Consider the following 21,360-nt stretch of genomic DNA (forward strand, 5'->3'; position numbering starts at 1 on the left):
GCCTTGTGAGTGGATTTGGCAGACGGAAAGTGAAAGAAGCCCATCGTATATATGTGTGTGTATGTGTAAGTGTTTGTCTCCCCACCACCACCACCATTGATTGGCAACCAATGCTGGTGTGTTTACGTCCCCGTAACTTAGCAGTTCAGCAAAAGAGACTGATAAAATAAGTACTGGGCTTACAAACAATAAGTCATGAGGTCGATTTGTTCAACTAAAGGCAGTGCTCCAGCATGGCTTCAGTCAAATGACTGAAACAAATAAATAAAAGAATAATAGCAAAAGACTGTTTACCTATCAATTAATTACAGGTGTTGTATTATCTGAAACTACTAACCGTGGCAAAAATATGTTCCCAGTATAACTTGTTATAAGACACTCTAAGTAGTATATATAGTGACCAAGAGAGATAAACCCATTATGATCATAGTTGTCTCCCTTTAGGGGACAGACAAACAGAAGCAGATAGAGACACACTGTCAATTATGTTACCTTTTACATGTTTCAGTCATTAGACAGTGGCCATGCTGGGGTATCACCTTGAAGAGATTTTACTTGAATGAATTGAAACTAATCAACTTCATTTATGTCAGTATTTCTTAAAGATGGAAGCTTGTGAATAGTAAAAAGGAGTGGACAAATTGATATGTTTAATAAAATTAGATTGTTTTAAACATTTTTCAGTTTGTCTAACATCATAGCAAAGAAGGAATTATATGGATGTAGAGGGTATCAGCAATCTTGGAAGGAATGCTGTACAGAGAATGTCATCTTTTAAGTGCATGAAGACTAAAATGGCAGATAAGGCAAAAGAACCCTGTATGGTGAATGGTTCAGAAGGCATTACAGTAAGATGTATGGTACATCTAGGGTACTCTCTTCATGGAATACAAGCTTGTGGCCAGTCTCTATGGAAGGGATCGGGACACCCTACCATGTACATAATTGCATCATCATCATCATTTACCGCCTGTTTTCCATGCTAGCATGGGTTGGACAGTTCGACCGGGGTCTGGGAAGCCAGGAGGCTGCACCAGGTCCAGTCTGATCTGGCAGTGTTTCTACAGCTGGATGCCCTTCCTAATGCCAACCACTCCATGAGTGTAGTGGGTGCTTTTTACATGCCACTGGTACAGGGGCCAGAGGAGGCTGGCAAACAGCCACGATCGGTTGGTGCTTTTACGTGTCACTGACACGGATGCCAGTCAGACTGCACTGGTGTCCATCCATAGTAAATCATGGATCATAGACTAACTGAATGGAGATTTTTGATATTCAACTTGCTGAGAACAGAAAGCAGGTGGTGGATCAGCTGAATTATTAAAACATTTGACAAAACATCTTATGGTATTTAGTTATAGTTCTCTATATTCCGAGTTCAATCCTACCTAGCTTTTCATGCTTCTAAAATCAATCAGGTACAAGTCAAGTCCTGGAGTTGATATAATCGACTAAATACTTCCCCCAAAAATTGTCCCTATGTAAAAATACATTAAATTTATATGTATTTGGTAGTGGAGCAGTTTAAATGCCTTATATAAAATTAGCCCTTTTTCTCTATTTTGCCATTGTTGCTAACAAGAAGATACTGAGTTATTGTCGTTTACCTCCAATAAACCAGACCTATGATCAATATGATTCCAGCCATGACTAACCTGTTTTTCTTTCCAAGTATAGTTTATCTAGAACCATATGCAATATGTTTTTACCTATTTTTCAACTGTAGAATGTGATTTGACACATTTAGCTGCTATTTCTAGCAGGACCATGTAGAGATTCCTCTGTTGACTCATGGACAGTGAAATCAGTGCTGAATGTACTGAGTGAAGCTGGTATCGTCATCATCATCATCAGCTTACATCCATTTTGCCATCCTTAAAATAACCTGGACAAGTATTTTTCCACCACCATATCCACTGTATTCCTTTGTCATCTCTGTCATGAAATTCAGCCACTTGAGATCAGCTTTTACCACTTCTTCCCATATTTACCCGTTCCACAGGTTCCTTTCACTTGGCACTTCTTTACCCAACTGTCATCTTCTTTACCCAACTGTCAATCCCAGCTCAGTCTTCTCCCTTTTACACGCAACATTTTATTTCTCTTACACCCAGTTTTCTTTTCTTTTTTTTTTTTGTTTTCACAGCTCATTTGTGCTCCGTTATTCATGTGCTAACATAACACATTCATTGGAGCATGCTTACCTCATTTCTTTGTTTGCAACATTGCACTTCATACACAAGCATACAATTCTCCCTTCACTCAGACGAAGAATCCTTTTGTTGTCAACAAAGGCAATAGCTCCCTGAACTTCTTCCATCTTGTCCCTACACTAGTTACTATACTTTCAGAATACCTACTACCACTGCTAATTAGTCACCTGAGAAACAGATGCTATGAACTAATTTAAGGAAGCCTTTGAAAAAGTTAATTTCAGAAGTGCTCTTCTAACTACTCCTTTATAGTATTTTATTCAGATACCTTAAACCCTTTGGCATTTAAAACCAGCCACATCCAATCCAATATTCTACCTGTTTTATGTTCAAACTAACCAGATCCTGCCTCTCACACCTACCCTACATTATCATTCTTAACATAAGCAGTCACATCATTGAAACCTTAAAGTTATGAGATAATGCATGTTGGGCCTGTTGCTCCTGACAAAATCACACACACACACACACACATGCATGTGTGTGTGTACACGCACCACACACATATATATGTATTCATGAATGTGTATCATCATCATCAAAAGGTGCCATCAATATCATTGTTTTTGAGTCCATTTTTCTATAGTGTCATAGTTGGGTTGACAGTAGCTAAGTCAGTTCTTTTTGAGTTAAGCTCTCCTTAATAGATCAGAGGATATATTTCCATTTTGGCATGTTTTTGCACATTTCAATGCTCTTTCTAATACCAGCCACTTTACAGAGTGTATTGATGTATTTTTTTCATGGCAGTAGCACTAGAGAGGTTGTCATGCCCCTAACAAGGCTAAACAATTATCTCAACTGTGTTATCTCTACTCGATTCTTCAGCCACTTTACAGAGTGTACTGAGTGGAGTTCATTTTATTGTGGAACTGAAGAGTCTGTACAACCCTGATGGGGAAAATAGGAAAGGGAGTGATGACTTTAAGCAAGATATTGAGAAAAGGTGAAGTATGATAGGTATAACAGTTTTGTGGTGGTGGTGGTGGCGGTGGACAGAGTAACAAAAGAGGGTGTGTTGCGAATAGTAATTTTCTTTTAACATTTTTGTCCCAAATAACACTCAAGCTCCCTGTAGCATAAGGGACCACAAAGAAGGGGCCAACAAATTCAAAAGAAAGCTTAAAGGACTGAATATCATAAAGCAGAGGAAAAAAAGACTGTTAGTGAGTTCTAGAGATCAACAGTTCAAGGAAAGATGCTATTAGAATAAAGGACTTATGGATTATTGGAACTTCAATGAAAAAAATGATATGCCTGAAAAGAGAAGTGGGTGACATTTAAAGGTCTTGACAGAAGGTACTAGGTCAGAAAGTTCATCAGAGCAATGACTATGGAAATACTTATTGAAAAGGCATAACAAAGCTACATTTCAATGATGAACCAAAAACTTCAATCTAGTAGAAAAAAGAGAACCCACTGTGTTTATATGATTTTGAATTTGATCAAGTGATTTAAGACTCTCAGAGAAGGTGCCAACTCAAAGATGACAGCAGCATTCAACACAAGGTCAAATGGTGGCCTTATAAAGATACAACATACTCTCAAGCATAAGAAATTTGTAAGCATGGAGGAGAGATCCAACCTTTTTGGAAGCTGACATAGTGATTGACCAAGCAAATTTATTCCAAAAGAAATCCCTACTCAAAGTCAAGAAGTCAGATATTGAAACTTTCTGGAAGGTCAACCCTGCTATTAGCGATGGGAGAAAGAAATGGCGACCTATGATAATTAATTGACATACACTTTGCCTTGCCTGCATTAAAATTCATCAGCTAGTCATTATCCCTCTCCATAACCATGCAAAGATCTTTCCCAAGAACAACAGATTGCTCAAGACTGCTAATTTTATCATGACAAGAGTAAACAGCAGTATCATGAGAATAGATGGTGAATTTAGAAATAATATGATCTGAAAGTTCATTAATGAAAAGGAGGAAAAGAATAGGAGCAAGTACAGAACCTTGAGACACTCCTGCATTGATAGCATATGACTTTGCTTGCTGACCATTATGTTGCTGTTTAGCCCTGACTGAGCAGACTTATGATTGAAGGCATTCCACTTGTAACCTTTTATTTTATTCTTTTATTTGTTTCAGTCATTTGACTGCAGCTATGCTGGAGCACTGCCTTTAGTTGAACGAATCAACCCCAGGACTTATTCTTTGTAAGCCTAGTACTTATTCTATCGGTCTCTTTTGCCGAACCACTAAGTTACGGAGACGTAAACACACCAGCATCGGTTGTCAAGTGATGGGTGGGGGAGACAAACACAGGCATACAATCACTTACACACACACACACATATATATATATACGAATATATATGATATGCTTCTTTCAGTTTCCGTCTACCAAATCCACTCACAAGGCTTTGGTTGGCCCTGGGCTATAGTAGAAGACACTTGCCCAAGGTGCCATGCAGTGGGACTGAATACAGAACCATGTGGTTGGTAAGCAAGCTACTTAACATACAGCCACTCCTGTGCCTAAATTTGTTCATCTTTTTATAATTCTTAAGAAAAAAAGTTAAAGTTTGTTCAAACCCTACAAAGGCCATTAGGACACAGCATTCCACAATTTCTCCATAGGGTCCTAGCATCTCAGGTTGGAAAATACTGTATTAAACTAATCTGCATTTTTAAGTTTTTTCTTATCATCATTCCATCTGTTTAATATGCATGTTTTTTATGCATGGCTTTTATGGCCACCTTGCTCTTCTTTCTTTTATATATATATATATATATATATATATATTTTATTTACATTTGACAGATATTTGTCCTCATCTTGTTTGTTGTTAACACAATGTTTTGGTTGATATACCCTCCAGCCTTCATCAGGTGTCTTGGAGAAATTTCGAACGTGGGTTCTCATGTTCTCATTCCTAAAGTATTTTTTGATGTTATTATTATTATTATTATTATTATTATTATTCAGGTCACTGCCTGGAATCGAACTCTTAATCTTGGGGTTAGTAGCCCGTGCTCTTAACTACTACGCCATATGCCCATGGGCATATGGCATAGTGGTTAAGAGCACGGGCTACTAACCCCAAGATTAAGAGTTCGATTCCAGACAGTGACCTGAATAATAATGATAATAATAGTAATAATAATAATAACATCAAAAAATACCTTTGGAATGAGAACCCAGGTTCCAAATTTCCGCAACACACCTGATGAGGGCTAGAGGGTACATCCGTTGAAACGTGTTAACAACAAACAAGATGAGGACAAATATCCATCAAATGTAAATAATGTACATAATTCCTCATCATATATATTATGTATATAATTTCATATTGAGGTGATCTTGACTTGTTAGTCATCGGTTTAATGAATTAACTTATTATTTTTAACATGTTTCTCATAAAAAAGAAATATTTTTAAAATATCCACAACTGCATGTGAATATTTTTTAAAGTTACACTTCTCTTTCTTAATTGAAGCATAGTTTTACATTCTTTATTAAATTATAGTTATTTTCTATCACTAGAATAATATCTAAATTATGTTAGCAAAATAGGTTATTAAAATTTTCATTTAATTTGTAAATTACTGACTACAGTTGTATGAAAGAAACTAGTAGAAAAATAAAAAAGAAATATTTATTTGAAGTTTAGTTGACGAAAGTAAACATATAATAATGTTTGAAAATTTACATATGAACTATATTTGCACTTTAATTAGTATTTGATATAGATTTATTAATTTATATATTCATTTCATTCTTTCTTTTTACCTTGTTTAGTTTCTGTAATCCTTATTTTAAATGTCCTCTTCATAGCCATAACAGCATTTTGATTTCTTCACAGAAAACTGCAATTGGGAACCGGCCATCATTGAATCGTCTGTGAAGACCTTTGGTGAACATGTCAGTCTATATATTTGAATATATATATACAGCCTGCTGTGCTCCTTCTCTTTTTTTCCCCTCCCTATCCGCCACTCTTTACTACTCGAAAACTGGTGATGACAGTCCTGCCTCCGGAGACTGGAAGGAGCATACACACATATACACACACCTGCAATTTTAGGCAAACTTCCTGCGGACATTGGAGTTTTGTGACTGGCTAGTTGGCTGGTTGTCACTCTGTACCCTTAATGTCTTCCCTTTTCTCACTCTGTACACATTTACATAAATGTACACACACATACAAACATATGCATGTATATATTTATATAAAAGTGTATATATAAATACGTATACATACATTTATATATATATATATATATATATATACACATACATACATATATATATATATATATATATATATATATATAATCCTCCCCAGCTCTCCATTCTGTGAATTAACCCTAGCTGCTGATTTTAACACCCAAAACAATTTTTATACTGTGACATTTGCTTGACTTCTTTTGCAAGAATGTTCGTCTTTGTTAATTATTATTTGCAAAGCTTCAATGTCACTCGGTCTCATTCCTCCCCGACTCTTCTTTATCTAAAGCATTTTGTGCGCAAGTAAGAAATTAGTTATGATCAAACACATGCTTTCTCTGTCTCTCTCTCTTTCTATCTATCTATCTCTTTGTTGCACACACATATGAAATATCTCTCATATACACGCATATACAATCTCACACATAAACATATACAAGCTCTCTTACATACATACACACACATATACAATCTCATATACATAGACATTCAATCTCTCTCATATACATACACACACATATACAATCTCATATACATAGACATGCAATCTCTCTCATAAACACATATATACTATTTCTCTAACATATACATACACATACCTACACACATACATTCGCTATCTCTTTTGTAGTTACAAATACACACATGCACACATAAATCCTTTGTGTCTACATGCTAAACACACAGGTAACAAATCATTATTTCTACTGTTACATATACAGTTGTAAAAGACAAGTTTCTTTTAATTTTGTTCCTGCTTCTCTTCCTCTTACTTGTGTTCATATTTTGATTCAGTTTTGGTTTACAGAGTGGGAGAGAAATAGCTTAGATTATTTTTCGTTTTATTTAGAATCGCAGTTAATGGGATGAACTTTTAACCTTTTATTGTTTACATTCTGTTTTTAAGATTTAAGTCGGAGGAAAATCTCAAATTCTTATAGGGAGATTTTTAACTGTTTGTGGGGGTAGGGGAAAGAGTTACCGTGGAGCTTCTTTGATTTACTGAATATTTTCATAAACCACCTCTTGAGCATAAAAATCAATGAACTTACATCCAAAATGAAATGAAACTAATTCAGTTAAACATCAAATTATGCAACCTAATGGAAAACAATTAACCCTTTGCCTATCCAAAGCATTTTCATTAAGTTTGTCCTAAATGTCCATGCTTGATTTCAGACTTTTAGTTAGCCCTTATTTCACACATTCTAAGTAATATAAAGCTTTCCTTTCATAAACCCTGAGTTATTCTGGTGGTTAAAAGAAGTTGGGGATGTGTATCATACACGATGCATGGATTCCAGGGAAATATGTCTTGTGTGTCACATGTGAGATACAGGACAGGCAAAGGGTTAAAATATGCAAATGCATAAATACATACTGGCAAACTCTAATATTTAACACTACTGTAATATGTGGTAGATGGTTTTGTCAAGGACCATTTATGGTCCAGAGGTCACCCCGTTTGGGAAGCACTGTTATAGGAAATTGTGAAATTTCCTTTATTTATTAGTTGCTGAGAGATGTTAGATATTAAATGATTTTGATAGGAAGTTGCCTAAAGAAGCTGGTGGGAAAAGCTCTTCAGGAGATTTTAGGCAAGCCATTCTTGGATGATTCTCAATAATCAGGATCATATTTATTTATTTTTTTTAATGATATTCATCCTTTTCATTGATATTAATTTATTTTCGTGCTAAGGTTATTTTAAATAATACATTTGTATACATTAAATGTAAATGTTGACATAGATACAATTTAAACAGAAAATGGTAGGGACAAGCTGAACATCAAGTGGAACCTTGTTTTGTTTGAAGTTCTTTGTTGTTGTTGTTTTGGGTTTTTTCAAGTGAGGTGCAGTAACACAATATCTATCTATATCCATGTTTACATTTAGTAATCTTACAAATTAGATTATTCATTTTTATTGAAATGATGTTGGATTATTTAACCATTTCACATTACCCTCTCCTAACACAAAACATTTGTTCCCCAAACTACCTTCTCCTCTCCTAGTTCCAGTTATATGGTAAATAGCGAGGAAAAAATTATCATGGCAGATACAAAAAAAATAATAATGAATTTACTAATAGTAATAAATTGTATTGTTTTACAACGTTTTTTTTTTTGTATTTTTATGAAATAAAATTTGTAAAAGATTATGAAATGCATAGTATAATCCACTGTGCATTTCACATTATATATATATATATATAGTGTGTGTGTATGCAAGCATATTTAACCTGTTTGTGTATATTCAGATGTGGAAAGCCAATACCCTGCACAAGTTGTTTCAAGGTATTGCCTATAAGAAGAATTTCTTCTCTCATGATATCTTGTGCAGTGTATTGTCTTTCTATGTCTGAGTGTGTACAAGTATGTTAAATATGCTTGTACATACATACATATGTATGTATGTATGCATGTATGTATATATGTATTTGTGCATATCTCTATATGTATGTGTATATATATATATATATATATATATATATATATATATATGACATCAAGCAAAGTGAAAGTGTTCTAATGGCTACTTAAAGATTTAAAAACATACATGTTGCTATCTTCAATATTCATTTTTTTATTTTATTTTGAGTTAATAGGTAGCAGAAGTTATTCCACCTCTCTGTGTTCAAATTCCACCAAGGTCATCTTTGCTGTTCATTTTTTTTCTCAGGACTGATAAACAATGTACCAGTCCAAGGCAGCTGCTTGGCAGAATTGTTAATGTTATTAAAACAATATATCTTCCAATATCTGTTCCAGTCAATGTGTCAAATTGACAGAATCGTTAGCATGCCAGACAAAATTCTTAGCAGCATTTCGCTCATCTTTACATTCTGAGTTCAAATTCCGCTGAGGTTGACTTTGCCTTTCATCCTTTTGGGGTCAGTAAAATAAGTACCAGTTGAGTGTTGGGGGTGATGTAATCAATTTACCCACTCTCCTGAAATTACTAACCTTATACCAAAATTTGAAACCAACATTTGTTTCAGTTCTTTACATTCTGAGTTTAGATTCTGTCAATAGCCATGGCTGGCCATCTGACCACAGGAGTGCACCTACTCCACCCTCCGCCTCCTTCATACACACAAACACGAAACTTGTAATTGGCCCATCTGGATAATTTAGGGCCTCTGTCAACCAATGTTGACCACATGTCTGTACATGTATCTGCTCAGCCTAGGGTAAGATTTTTTTTTCTTTAGGGAGAGTAGCAGTTACCCATACATGCATGTCCCTCCTCTCCATGTCTTCGATATCCATCTAAGGGAAAGACCACCAACTTGGGCTGATACAGCTTAACATTGGTGTCATCGCAGGAATTGGTATCAGAATACAAAGAACCAGAAGGCATCTCATCCAGCCCTTTAGCAGTTCTATCAGTCTATTTCCCTAAATTAGTACATTTTTATCAGCCCTGAAAGGATAAAAAATAAAGATGAATCTGAGAGGATTTGAACTCAGAATGCACAGAATCAGAGGAAACACTGCAAAACATTCTATCCCACACTTTAATGACTCTACCACTTCACTGCCTTAGTGTCCATAATTATGCCTATAGCCAGCATAAGTTCAACGGCAACTACAAGCTGAGGTTTCTTTGTCAGTGGATCAACCACAGTTGAATGAAGTGGAATTATTTTGCAGTGTAAACTATCAAACAGTTTCTTTGTACATCATTGATTTAATGCTTGACACAATTCCACTGCAGCTTTGACATTGTGTAACCATAACACTATCTCAAAATCAAACAAAAATTAATATCTATATGTGTGTGTATGTCTGTGTTTGCCCCCCTCCCCACTATCACTTGACAACCGATATTGGCGTGTTTACGTCCCCGTAACTTAGCAGTTTGGTAAAAGTGACCGATAGAATAAGTACTAGGCTTACAAAGAATAAGTCCTGGGGTCAATTTATTTGACTAAAGGTGGTGCTCCAGCATGGCCACAGTCAAATGACCGAAACAAGTAAAAGGATAAAGGCTTGTGTGGTGTGTGTGTGTTATATTGACTATTATGACTCTTTCCACAAACATAAATGTTTCAGTTTGAACACATGGGCTCAGATATAATGTACACACACACATGTATGTATATTTGTGTGTGCGTGTGTGTTAACTCTTTTATTTTCAGTCATTGAACTGTAGCCATGATGGGGTACAGCCTGTGAAGATTTAGTCCCAATACTTATCTCAGTTTGGTATATATTTTATCAGTCTCTGAACTAGTGTATGTGTGTGTGTGTGTGAGAGAGAGAGAGAGAGAGTGAGAAAAACCTGTGATCAGTGTGGGCAAGGAATTAATTAAAATATGTAAAATGATGTCAATGAAAGAAGACAAAGATAAAAATATTGTATTACTTTACATGATCCTAGAATATTTCAGGAAAAATATCCTTTTTCAAATACAAGAAGTAAAATAACTGAAGTCTGGAGAAATGTGTTGCTGTTAGCAGTAAGCCATCCTAATAGTTCACCAATAAGAATGCATTTCTCCAGGCTTAGATTATTTTCCTTCTTTTATTTGAAAAGGAATATTTTTCCCAAAATATTTTAGAATCGTGTAAAGTAATACAATACTTTTATCTTTGTTTTTGTAAGAGTTGTTTTTCTTGAATTATCATAACATCAGTAAATAACCTATGTAAGGTAATATATCTTTATTTATATCTTTATTCATTAATATCACCTTACACACTTTGATTGAGTCCCCACCTGCAATGTTCTGAAAATAACTCATTTACACACACTCCAATTCTTCAAGCAAATTACAGTGCATTTTTAGAGGAGGAAATAAAAGGAGCAGTCAAGGTAAAAATCACCAAGTGGAACTTGTCTACATCTCACACACACACACATTTTATAAATGTTCTTAGTTTTGTTAAAGAATAGCATGACCAACTCAAAAAGATCTAATAAAGCATTGCTATTCTCAGATAAATTTTAAAACATATACAAGATAGAGCATAGCTTCTATAACCAGTATTTAAATAGCATTATTACCTAAAAGGTAAAATATGCTGAAGCCCTGAGCTTACAGCAACATAAGTACTGATGGCAAATCTATAGTTTAAGCTTTGATATAGACAACAGTTGAGAAACACTTGCCAAACACAACTCTTTCATCACAATTAAGGACCATAGAAATAATTGTAGAGCCAACCCTGGTTAATAAACCCTGCCAAATCAAAGTTAGGTCTCATCAGTAAGAAAATACCTAGAAGCATTAGCCTATTAGCATTTAAACCAACTATATCTAGCTAAAATATTCAATTTGTTTTATGCTCAAACTGACCAAATCCAGCCTTTCACACCTACCCTACAATGTTATTCTACTTTAAACAATCACATCATTGAAATCTCAAGGATTGTGAATCAAGAAGCATTATATTGGACATAGTAATCTGAATACTAAAGGGTTAACATTGGTTTCAAATTTTGATACAAAGCCAGCAATTTTAAGGGAGCAGGTAAGTCAGTTACATTGACTCCAGCATTCAACTGGTACTTACATTTTGACCCTGAAAAGATGAAAGGCAAACTTGACCTCAGTGGATTTTGAACCCAGACTATAAAGAGCAGGAGGAAATACTGCTAAGCATTTTATCTAACTCACAAATGATTCTACTAGCTCACCACTTTTTTGAAACATTAATATTATTAAAGTATATTTATTATCTTGTGATATAAACCTGTGAGCTTATTTGTTAGATCTAGAATATACAAGATAATTACATTGATAATTATTGATTTTTTAGTATTTGATATCCAGGGTTTTCCTCATTAAGGCACTTGATTTTTTTGTCTTACCTGTATGCTCCTTTAAATAATACAAAGACTTAGATATGATACTTCATGCTAGGAAGACTCTACATTTTTACAGAGGCTCAGCCTGGAGGAAAATAAAGACCCAGTGGGTACCTTTGTTGTGAGCAAGAGGGTACCTTCAGTGTGGCAGCACTGACATCTATGATTCCATTGGACTATCATCTTAGATGTTTTAAAAAGAAGATTCCTCTTCGCTAGTTTCGCTCTCTGTACAGAGACAATGCCCTAGCCATTTCCAACCACATTAATGGGTACATGTTAGGTTAGGAAAAGACATTAGCCTGAAAATTGTTAGAGAGACACAAATCTTACAATAGTCAGCTTTCTAAATACCATTCTAAACCTTAATAATGATTCTTTTAGGAAACAAAATCTGAAACTCACATTCATTAACATAGGATCCTGCCACCCTTAATATTCAGAAACTTCATATGAAAAGCATAAGCTGAATAACCTCCAACTTAACATACAAGAAAAACATCTGTAGGATGGTTCCTTACTACAGTAATGTTCATGATGCCAATGGTTTCAAAGGTTAAACTACCTATGATCTCAACCAGGGAATTGCCAGAAGATCAATGCACTGGAAGGTCAATTGGTTTGCACTACAACTCCCTTTCATCCTCAGCATTTATAATATAGGTAAGATCTTGCTCAATTTGATGCTGGCAGGTTCCAAAAGAACACAAAGAGAGGAAATTATTCAACAAAAAGACAGGTAAGACCACCTATAACTGTACACTTAAGAAACACATTATCTCATACAAACCTGCCCCTACTGTGTGGCTAAATATCAGGTAAGAACCCTGCAATGGCCTACTGGATGGAACATGTAACATCGGGGCCATCATTTACAGGGCTGAAGTTAAACCTCCAGACAGGAACCAGAACATAAGCCTAAAACAATATATAAGATTGACTAATGGCTCCTTTAAGCAAAGATTTCACAACTACACCACTTCATTCAGAAACACTGAAAAACACAAAAGAATTAAACAAATTCTTCAAGTTACATCAGATAAAAGAAAATGGCACAAAATTTGACATCAACTGAAAGATTAAAAACAATCTAAACCATACGCAAATGCTACTAAGAGAAGCAAGCTCTGCACAGCAGAAAATAACCTAATCCTACTAAACTTACAGAAACAAAGTTTGTATTTTAATGGTAAGACAAATATCAATACTCAGGCATTTGACACCCTCATAAGCTCCATCTTTCTAAAAATTACTCTCAGATTCAGCATGAGTCCTATAGATCTTGGTTGTACAACTGTAGGGATTTACTCTCTAGAATGGTTCCCAAAACCCTTCTGTATTTTCTGTTTTTTCCCAAGTGTTCTTTTCCTCCCCCCCCCCTTTCCCTGTGTAGTTATCTCTCACTCTCTTTTTCTTTCCCCATCATTCCTTTAATATTTAGTGTGTATATATTTCAAGTGTGTGTGGGTAACATATATGTGGTTGGGAGCCTATAAGTAAACAAAATAGTAAATGAAGATAACTCCTTCCCTTACATCAGAAGCATACAGAATATAATAATGGAGATAATTCCCATAATAAAAAAAATGCAGTACAGGCTCTTCCATTTCCAAAAGAAAAGAATGTACAACTTTTTTCCTGTGGTCAAATTTCGTCCATAAATGCTCCTAAAAGTGCAAGAGATAAAAAGGGCAATCATAACAGTTGGTTTCAAAGTTCTTATCACTAAGATATCTTATAGCCTGATGAGTATCTGAACCTTTATTTAAGTACAAAAGAAGTAGTTGCTACTACCATTTTGTCCAGGAATTGCAATATATTTATGAACTTATAATGAATTCTTCCAAGCAAGAGCCTACTGGTATTTGCCAGAAGGGAATGAACCACCAGTGGATCTGGCTTTATGGAAACCATACTGATGGTCAAGTAAAATATTTAATTATTTCCATCTATGGTTTAATCAAGGATTAATCAATGAATGTATATTTAAAATGTAGATAATGAAGAATCCATAACATAAAAATCAAAAATAGGTAACCATTAGATATGAAATTCATATCACCAATTTGATGATTTTTTTTTTTCCTCTTCTTGACACATGCAATTTCAGAAGAAAAATTTATAAATAAAACTAACTTTAACCCACTGAAAATAGCACCCACAGATCATACCTTATTTCTTAAAAAAATTTTAATGTATTTCTGGAGACAATATATTTTTTATATATGACAGAATGGTCACAACTAGATCAAATTTTAACCATAGATCTGTTTAGTCAAGGCTGATCTAAACAAGAGCAACAGCAGATGATTTATGATTAAACAGCCTGTATTTTTTTTTAATTAAACACAAACGAATTTTTGGAGTAGAAATGGACATGAGCATTCAATTCAACTTGCCCCAACTTTGCCAGTACCCAAAGGAATTTGAACTTAAATCATTAGAGCATCTGACAAAATATTTTACAATGTTTGTTCTCTCTCTTATAATTTGAGTCCTATTGTGGTCAGCTTTGCCTTTCATCTATCCATATTACTATTGCTATGATAGTCATTATAACAGTAAGCTGGCATAGCCATTAGCCCATTGGACAAAATGCTTATTGGTATTTCTTCTGATCCATTTGATGCAGCATTTAAATCCTGTCAAATTAACCTTGTCCTTCATCTTTGGGGCTCAATAAAATAAAGTATTAGTCAAGTACTTGGGTCAATGTAATTGACTAGCTCCACCCCTCAATATTTTGGGCATTAAGCCAAAATTAAAAAGAATTATTATTATTATTATTACAACCATTACATGCTATATCAGTTAGCAGAAATGTTGTCTTGAGATCTGGTGACAACAAGTCTCCTCAAATCTCAAGAATCTTTCTTAAGATTTTCTTTGCAGAACACAGTATTGCAGGTTGACAATGCAAGTCATTATTATTATTATTATTATTATTATTATTATTATTATTATTATTATTATTATTATTATATTATTATCATTATTATCAATATTCCACCAAGGTTGACTTTGCCTTTTGTCCTTTCAGGGTTGAGGTAATCAATCGGCCTCTTCTCCCAAAATTTCAGGCCTTGTACCTAGAGTAGAAAGAAAGGATTATCGTTATTATTTAGTAGGTGGTGAGCTGTGAAGACCCGTGACTTTATCTTTCATCTTTTCAGAGTCAATAAATTAAGTACTAGTCAAACACTGGGGTGACTCTAATTGATGAGCCCCACCTCTCACAACATATCAGGCCATGTACCTGTAATAGAAAAGATTGAGGTGAAGAATCAGAACAATAAAAGAATTATATCCTGCTATCAACAGACCTATTTGCCCAATCCTAGGTAAACTCAAAAATCATCATTGTTCCCATTGTGACTTCATATCAAAATCTATTCCTGGACTCAAATTACATTCACTCATCCACTGCAGTATCTTTATTTTTAATCTTTTATTTTTCTTTTAAATCCTTTCCTTCAAACACTCATATGTCAATATCAACAGAAGTGATTATTACTATCATTATTATTATTATCATAAGTGGATTGGTAGAATTTTGTTGAGCATCAGAAAAAATATCTTGCATTCTTTGCTCTGGCTTATTATGTTCTGAGTTCAAATCCTGCTGACGTAAATTTTACCTCCCAGCCTTCTGGACCTGATAAAATAAAGTACCAATCGAGTACAAGAGTTGATATAATTGACTATTCCTCTTTCCACTTCTATATATGTACCTAATCGTATTTCACCCAATTTTGAGACTTGTGCTTATTTTGGAAAAAAAAAATGATGATGATAATGATGATGATGATGATGATGATGACGACGATGATGGGGATAATAATTGTTATTGTTGCTATTGTTATTGATATTATTATTATTATTATTATTGTTATTATTTTAAGTTGTTAATTTGTATGTTTTTAAAAGAACCTATACCTTTGTTGATCTAACTGTATATATGTATATGTATGTGTATATGTATATATGTATATGTATGTGTATATATATATATGTGTGTGTGTGTGTGTGTACATACAAACATACATATACACACATACACTGGAGAGATTTCAAAGTCATAGCCCAAACAACGGCAGAAACCATGATTAGGTGAAATTCTCACCAACAGCAATTTTTTGAAATCATCTTTTTCTCCTCTCCGTGTTGATGTTATTGAAATAAAATTTCTGTTGAAACTCATTGTCTTTGTTCTTGTAATATCATTGGGAAAGGAAAAAAAGATAGACAAAATCAAAGGAAACTGGTGGTGATCTGCGTTAGTAAAAATTATACAAAGAAAAAACAAATTCATAGGTTCAGAAAGGTTTGTATGCCACAAAGTGATGAGAAATCTGATGTTTTGAGACTGATTTTTTATTACAGAGAAAATAAATGTTTTAACTTAGATAACTTAGATTGGTTCTAGCCATTATCAGCCCAGGCCATGACTAACTCAATAGCACCACCTGGAAAAGTCTTTTTATTAATTATTTCGGGACACCATGGACCACTCAAGCAGAGAGTTGTTGTTGGCTGAGACATATCCAGGTGTAGGTGGTTTATCCGGTGTTTCCTAGAGGAATTTGTCCAGGTACCATTTGAAGGTTGTGGGGTCTTTTTCTGCTTTAATTTCTTTCAGGATAACATTGAAAAGAGTAGGACCATTCGCAGTGAAAAAATTGTTCTGCAATGTTCTTATGTGATGTCTTCTCGACCTCTGTAGGGGACACATTGCATGGGGACCCAGTCTTGGGTGAATTGTAAACATAATACCAATATCATTTGGATAATATTGGTGGAATATTTTCTACATGCTACAAATAATGTAACGCACATGGTGACATTGCAAAGAATAGACTTTCAGCTGTTTAAGTAGAGCCCAGTAATCAAGTCCCTTCACGCTATTTATTTTTTTAGTAATTAATCCTTGGTTTAATTGAAAAAATTTTATAGTAACTAGGTTACCTTTTTTTTTTACCTTTAGAAGACGAATCAGCCTTGAAATATCAGACACTTATCTCCTTACGGTTCATGGACTTATCTAAATTTGTGAATTTGAGAAACTGTGTATCTAGTTTGATGAAAGTTCTCAATCAACAAACTATGTGCATAGGTTTTGAATCTCTGGTCTAACTATTTCACCTATGTTACTAATTCTGTTAGGAAATGTATGAATGAATGTCATCACATGTTTTTACTTCCTCTGTTGTAAATATTTAAAGAAGAATCAAATACCATTGCAGGTTCTGCTTGTCTTTTATGCTGTTAGGCAATACCATCATTTGCAAAGTCATGAAGTGATATTTTTTTATGGTATTTCATGTAGTACCATGCATTTCTAGTCTATTACCAATTCTATTTGGTCTTCTACACTAAGTATTCTAGTCTGCACTTAACTGTTCTTCATGTAGAATGTACATTTGGGAAATTTCCTAGTATCATTATATTAAATTGTTTAATCAGTGAATAATCTAAAAACAAAGGAGAAAATTAAATTATATCCTCCCAGTTATTTCACGGTCTTCTAATTACATACACATATTTCAGTAATACAACCAGAACATGTTTCGAGTTGTCATTATATTTGCCCAAAGATCAGATTTATTCATACTGCATTAATTTTTTAACTAATTTTTAATCATTTTAATTGTCAAAGTTCTCTTCATCATTTAATGTCCATTGTCCATGCTGGCATGGGTTGAACAGTTTGACCAGGGCTGGCACACTGCAAGGCTGCACCTGATTCCAGTCTCATTTGGCATGGTTTTCTACAGCTGGATGCCCTTTCTAGCACCAACCACTCCAAGAGTGTAACGGGTGCTTTTACATGCCACCAGCATGGGTGCCATTTGCATGACACCGGTATCTGCCATGACTGCGATTTTACATGGCTTGATGGGTCTTCTTCTCAAGCATGATATAACGCCATCATGAACACTAAGGGCATTTCCCCATTAAAATTATTTTTGGTAAATATATCAACCAGTACTTAATCATGTTTAATCTCCAGATAAAATAGCAACACAATGAGATAATAAAACCATTGTATAGGTGTAGCTGTGGATGTATGACTAAGAAATTAGTTTTGTAAATAGATGGTTTTGAGGTACCATTGGTGAGAATGGTCTACCACAGCGCTGAATCAAATAAAAGCTTTGAAAGTGAAATTTGGTAAATGGAAATGACATGGAAGCATATGGAGATACTGTAACATTTCTTGAGTGGTAGAATTAATCTCGTACCCAGTCTAAAATGACCATCTGCAACTTCAGAGCACTTTGTGGAGTCATCTCTGTTCTCAGGGTTGTCATCTTCAGACTGAGGATAACTTTTCCACTTCTGAATTGAAGAGAAGAAAAGGGGTACATATGCAACCCTTCTGCTAATTAAAATCTCCAATAATATTCAACATACTTTTAAAAAAGCTATACAGGATCATGTAGTATGGTAATATCATATGACTGAAACTAAGATTGTTGTTGAATGTTTTTGAAGATGGGTCTGTTTTGTTGGGGATGATATGAGGGCTCAGAAATATCATCATCATCATCATCATCATCATCATTTAACGTCCGCTTTCCATGCTAGCATGGGTTGGACAGTTCAACTGGGGTCTGGGGAGCCCGAAAGCTGCACCAGTCCAGTCAGATCTGGCAGTGTTTCTACAGCTGGATGCCCTTCCTAACGCCAACCACTCCGAGAGTGTAGTGGGTGATTTTATGTGCCACCGACACAGGTGCCAGACGAGGCTGACAAACGGCCACGCTCGGATGGTGTTTTTTATGTGCCACCGACACAGGTGCCAGACGAGGCTGGCAGACGGCCACGCTCGGATGGTGTTTTTTATGTGCCACCGACACAGGTGCCAGACGAGGCTGGCAGACGGCCACGCTCGGATGGTGTTTTTATGTGCCACCGACACAGGTGCCAGACGAGGCTGGCAGACGGCCACGCTCGGATGGTGTTTTTATGTGCCACCGACACAGGTGCCAGATGAGGCTGGCAAACGGCCACGATCGGATGGTGCTTGTTACGTGCCCACAGCACGGAGGCCAGTCGATGCGGTACTGGCTACGGCCACGTTCGGATGGTTTTCTTATGTGCCACGTGCCACCGGCACTGGTACCACAAAGATACAAATTCCATTGATGTTCATCTATTTTGATTTGTTTTGATTTGATTTGATTTTCACTTGCCTCAACAGGTCTTCACAAGTGTCACAAGAAGGAAGGTATGCACAGGTGGACTGACTACGTCCCAGGTAGGGGCCATGGGTTATGGCCTGACTAGTCTTGCCGGGTCTTCGGATGGTGTTTTTATGTGCCACCGACACAGGTGCTAGATGAGGCTGGCGAACGGCCACGATCGGATGGTGTTTGTCATGTGCCCACCGCACTGACTACGGCACTGATGGATTTCTTGTGTGCCACAGGCACTGGTACCACAAGATACAAATTCCATTGATGTTCATCTATTTTGTCTATTTTGATTTGATTTGATTTGATTTTCACTTGCCTCAACCGGTCTTCACAAGTGTCACAAGAAGGAAGGAAGGTATGCACAGGTGGACTGACTAGTCTTGCCGGGTCTTCGGAAGGTGTTTTTATGTGCCACCGACACAGGTGCCAGATGAGGCTGGCGAACGGCCATGATCGGATGGTGTTTGTTACGTGCCCACAGCACGGAGGCCGGTCAATGCGGAACTGGCTACGGCCACGTTCGGATGGTTCTCATGTGTGCCACCGGCACTGGTACCACAAAGATACAGATTCCATTGATGTTCATCTATTTTGATTTGTTTTGATTTGATTTTCACTTGCCTCAACAGGTCTTCACAAGTGTCACAAGAAGGAAGGTATGCACAGGTGGACTGACTACGTCCCAGGTAGGGGCCATGGGTTATGGCCTGACTAGTCTTGCCGGGTCTTCGGATGGTGTTTTTATGTGCCACCGACACAGGTGCTAGATGAGGCTGGCGAACGGCCACGATCGGATGGCCAGTGATGCGGTACTGACTACGGCCACGTTCGGATGGATTCTTGTGTGCCACCGGCACTGGTACCACAAGCGGTACTGACTACGGCCACGTTCGGATGGATTCTTGTGTGCCACCGGCACTGGTACCACAAGCGGTACTGACTACGGCCACGTTCGGATGTATTCTTGTGTGCCACTGGCACTGGTACCACAAGGATACAAATTCCATTGATGTTCATCTATTTTGATTTGTTTTGATTTGATTTGATTTTCACTTGCCTCAGCAGGTCTTCACAAGTCGGAAGGTATGTACAGGTGGACTGACTACGTCCCAGGTAGGGCCCACGGGTTATGACCTGACTAGTCTTGCCGGGTCTTCGGATGGTGTTTTTATGTGCCACCATGTTCCCACAGCACGGAGGCCAGTCGATGCGGTACTGGCTACGGCCACGTTCGGATGGTTTTCTTGTGTGCCACAGGCACTGGTACCACAAAGATACAAATTCCATTGATGTTCATCTATTTTGATTGATTTTCACTTGCCTCAGCAGGTCTTCACAAGTGTCACAAGAAGGAAGGTATGCACAGGTGGATCGACTACGTCCCAGGTAGGGGCCACGGGATATGGCCTGACTAGTCCTGCCGGGTCCTCTCATGCACAGCACACTTCCATAGGACTCGGTCTTCAGTCATTTCCTTGGTGAGACCTAAAGTTCGAAGGTCGTGCTTCACCACCTCGTCCCAGGTTTTCCTGGGTCTACCTCTTCCACAGGTTCCCTCAACTGCTAGGTTGTAGCACTTTTGCACACAACTATCTTCAGCCATTCTCGTCACATGACCATACCAGCGCAGCCGTCTCTCTTGCACACCACAACTGACACTTCTTAGGTTCAACTTTTCTCTCAAAGTACTTACACTCTGACGATTATGAACACTGACATTACACATCCATCGGAGCATACTGGCTTCATTTCTTGCAAGCTTACGCATATCCTCAGCTGTCACGGCCCATGTTTCACTACCATGTAGCATGGCTGTACGTACACACGCATCATATAGTCTGCCTTTTACTCTTAGCGAGAGACCTTTTGTCACCAGCAGGGGTAAGAGCTCTCTAAACTTTGCCCAGGCTATTCTTACTCTAGCAGTTACACTTTCAGCACACCCACC

The 21,360-nt window shown here is 36.5% G+C and overlaps 1 protein-coding gene across 4 annotated transcripts in view; it reads left to right on the top strand.

Annotated features, from left to right (window-relative positions):
- Positions 1-6,420, top strand: part of LOC115210319 (glucose-induced degradation protein 4 homolog) — a 41,202-nt gene extending 34,782 nt beyond the window's left edge. The window contains exon 7 of one of the 4 annotated variants that reach the window (XR_005000382.1): positions 6,031-6,420. The gene's annotated coding sequence lies outside the window, so the exon portion shown is untranslated. The remainder of the gene's footprint in view (positions 1-6,030) is intronic. The other 3 variants (XR_003881435.2, XR_003881439.2, XM_029778873.2) reach the window with 3 other exon arrangements.
- The last annotated feature ends 14,940 nt before the right edge of the window (positions 6,421-21,360 follow it).

Source organism: Octopus sinensis, linkage group LG1 (assembly GCF_006345805.1).
Source record: "Octopus sinensis linkage group LG1, ASM634580v1, whole genome shotgun sequence".
Lineage (NCBI taxonomy): Eukaryota > Metazoa > Mollusca > Cephalopoda > Octopoda > Octopodidae > Octopus > Octopus sinensis.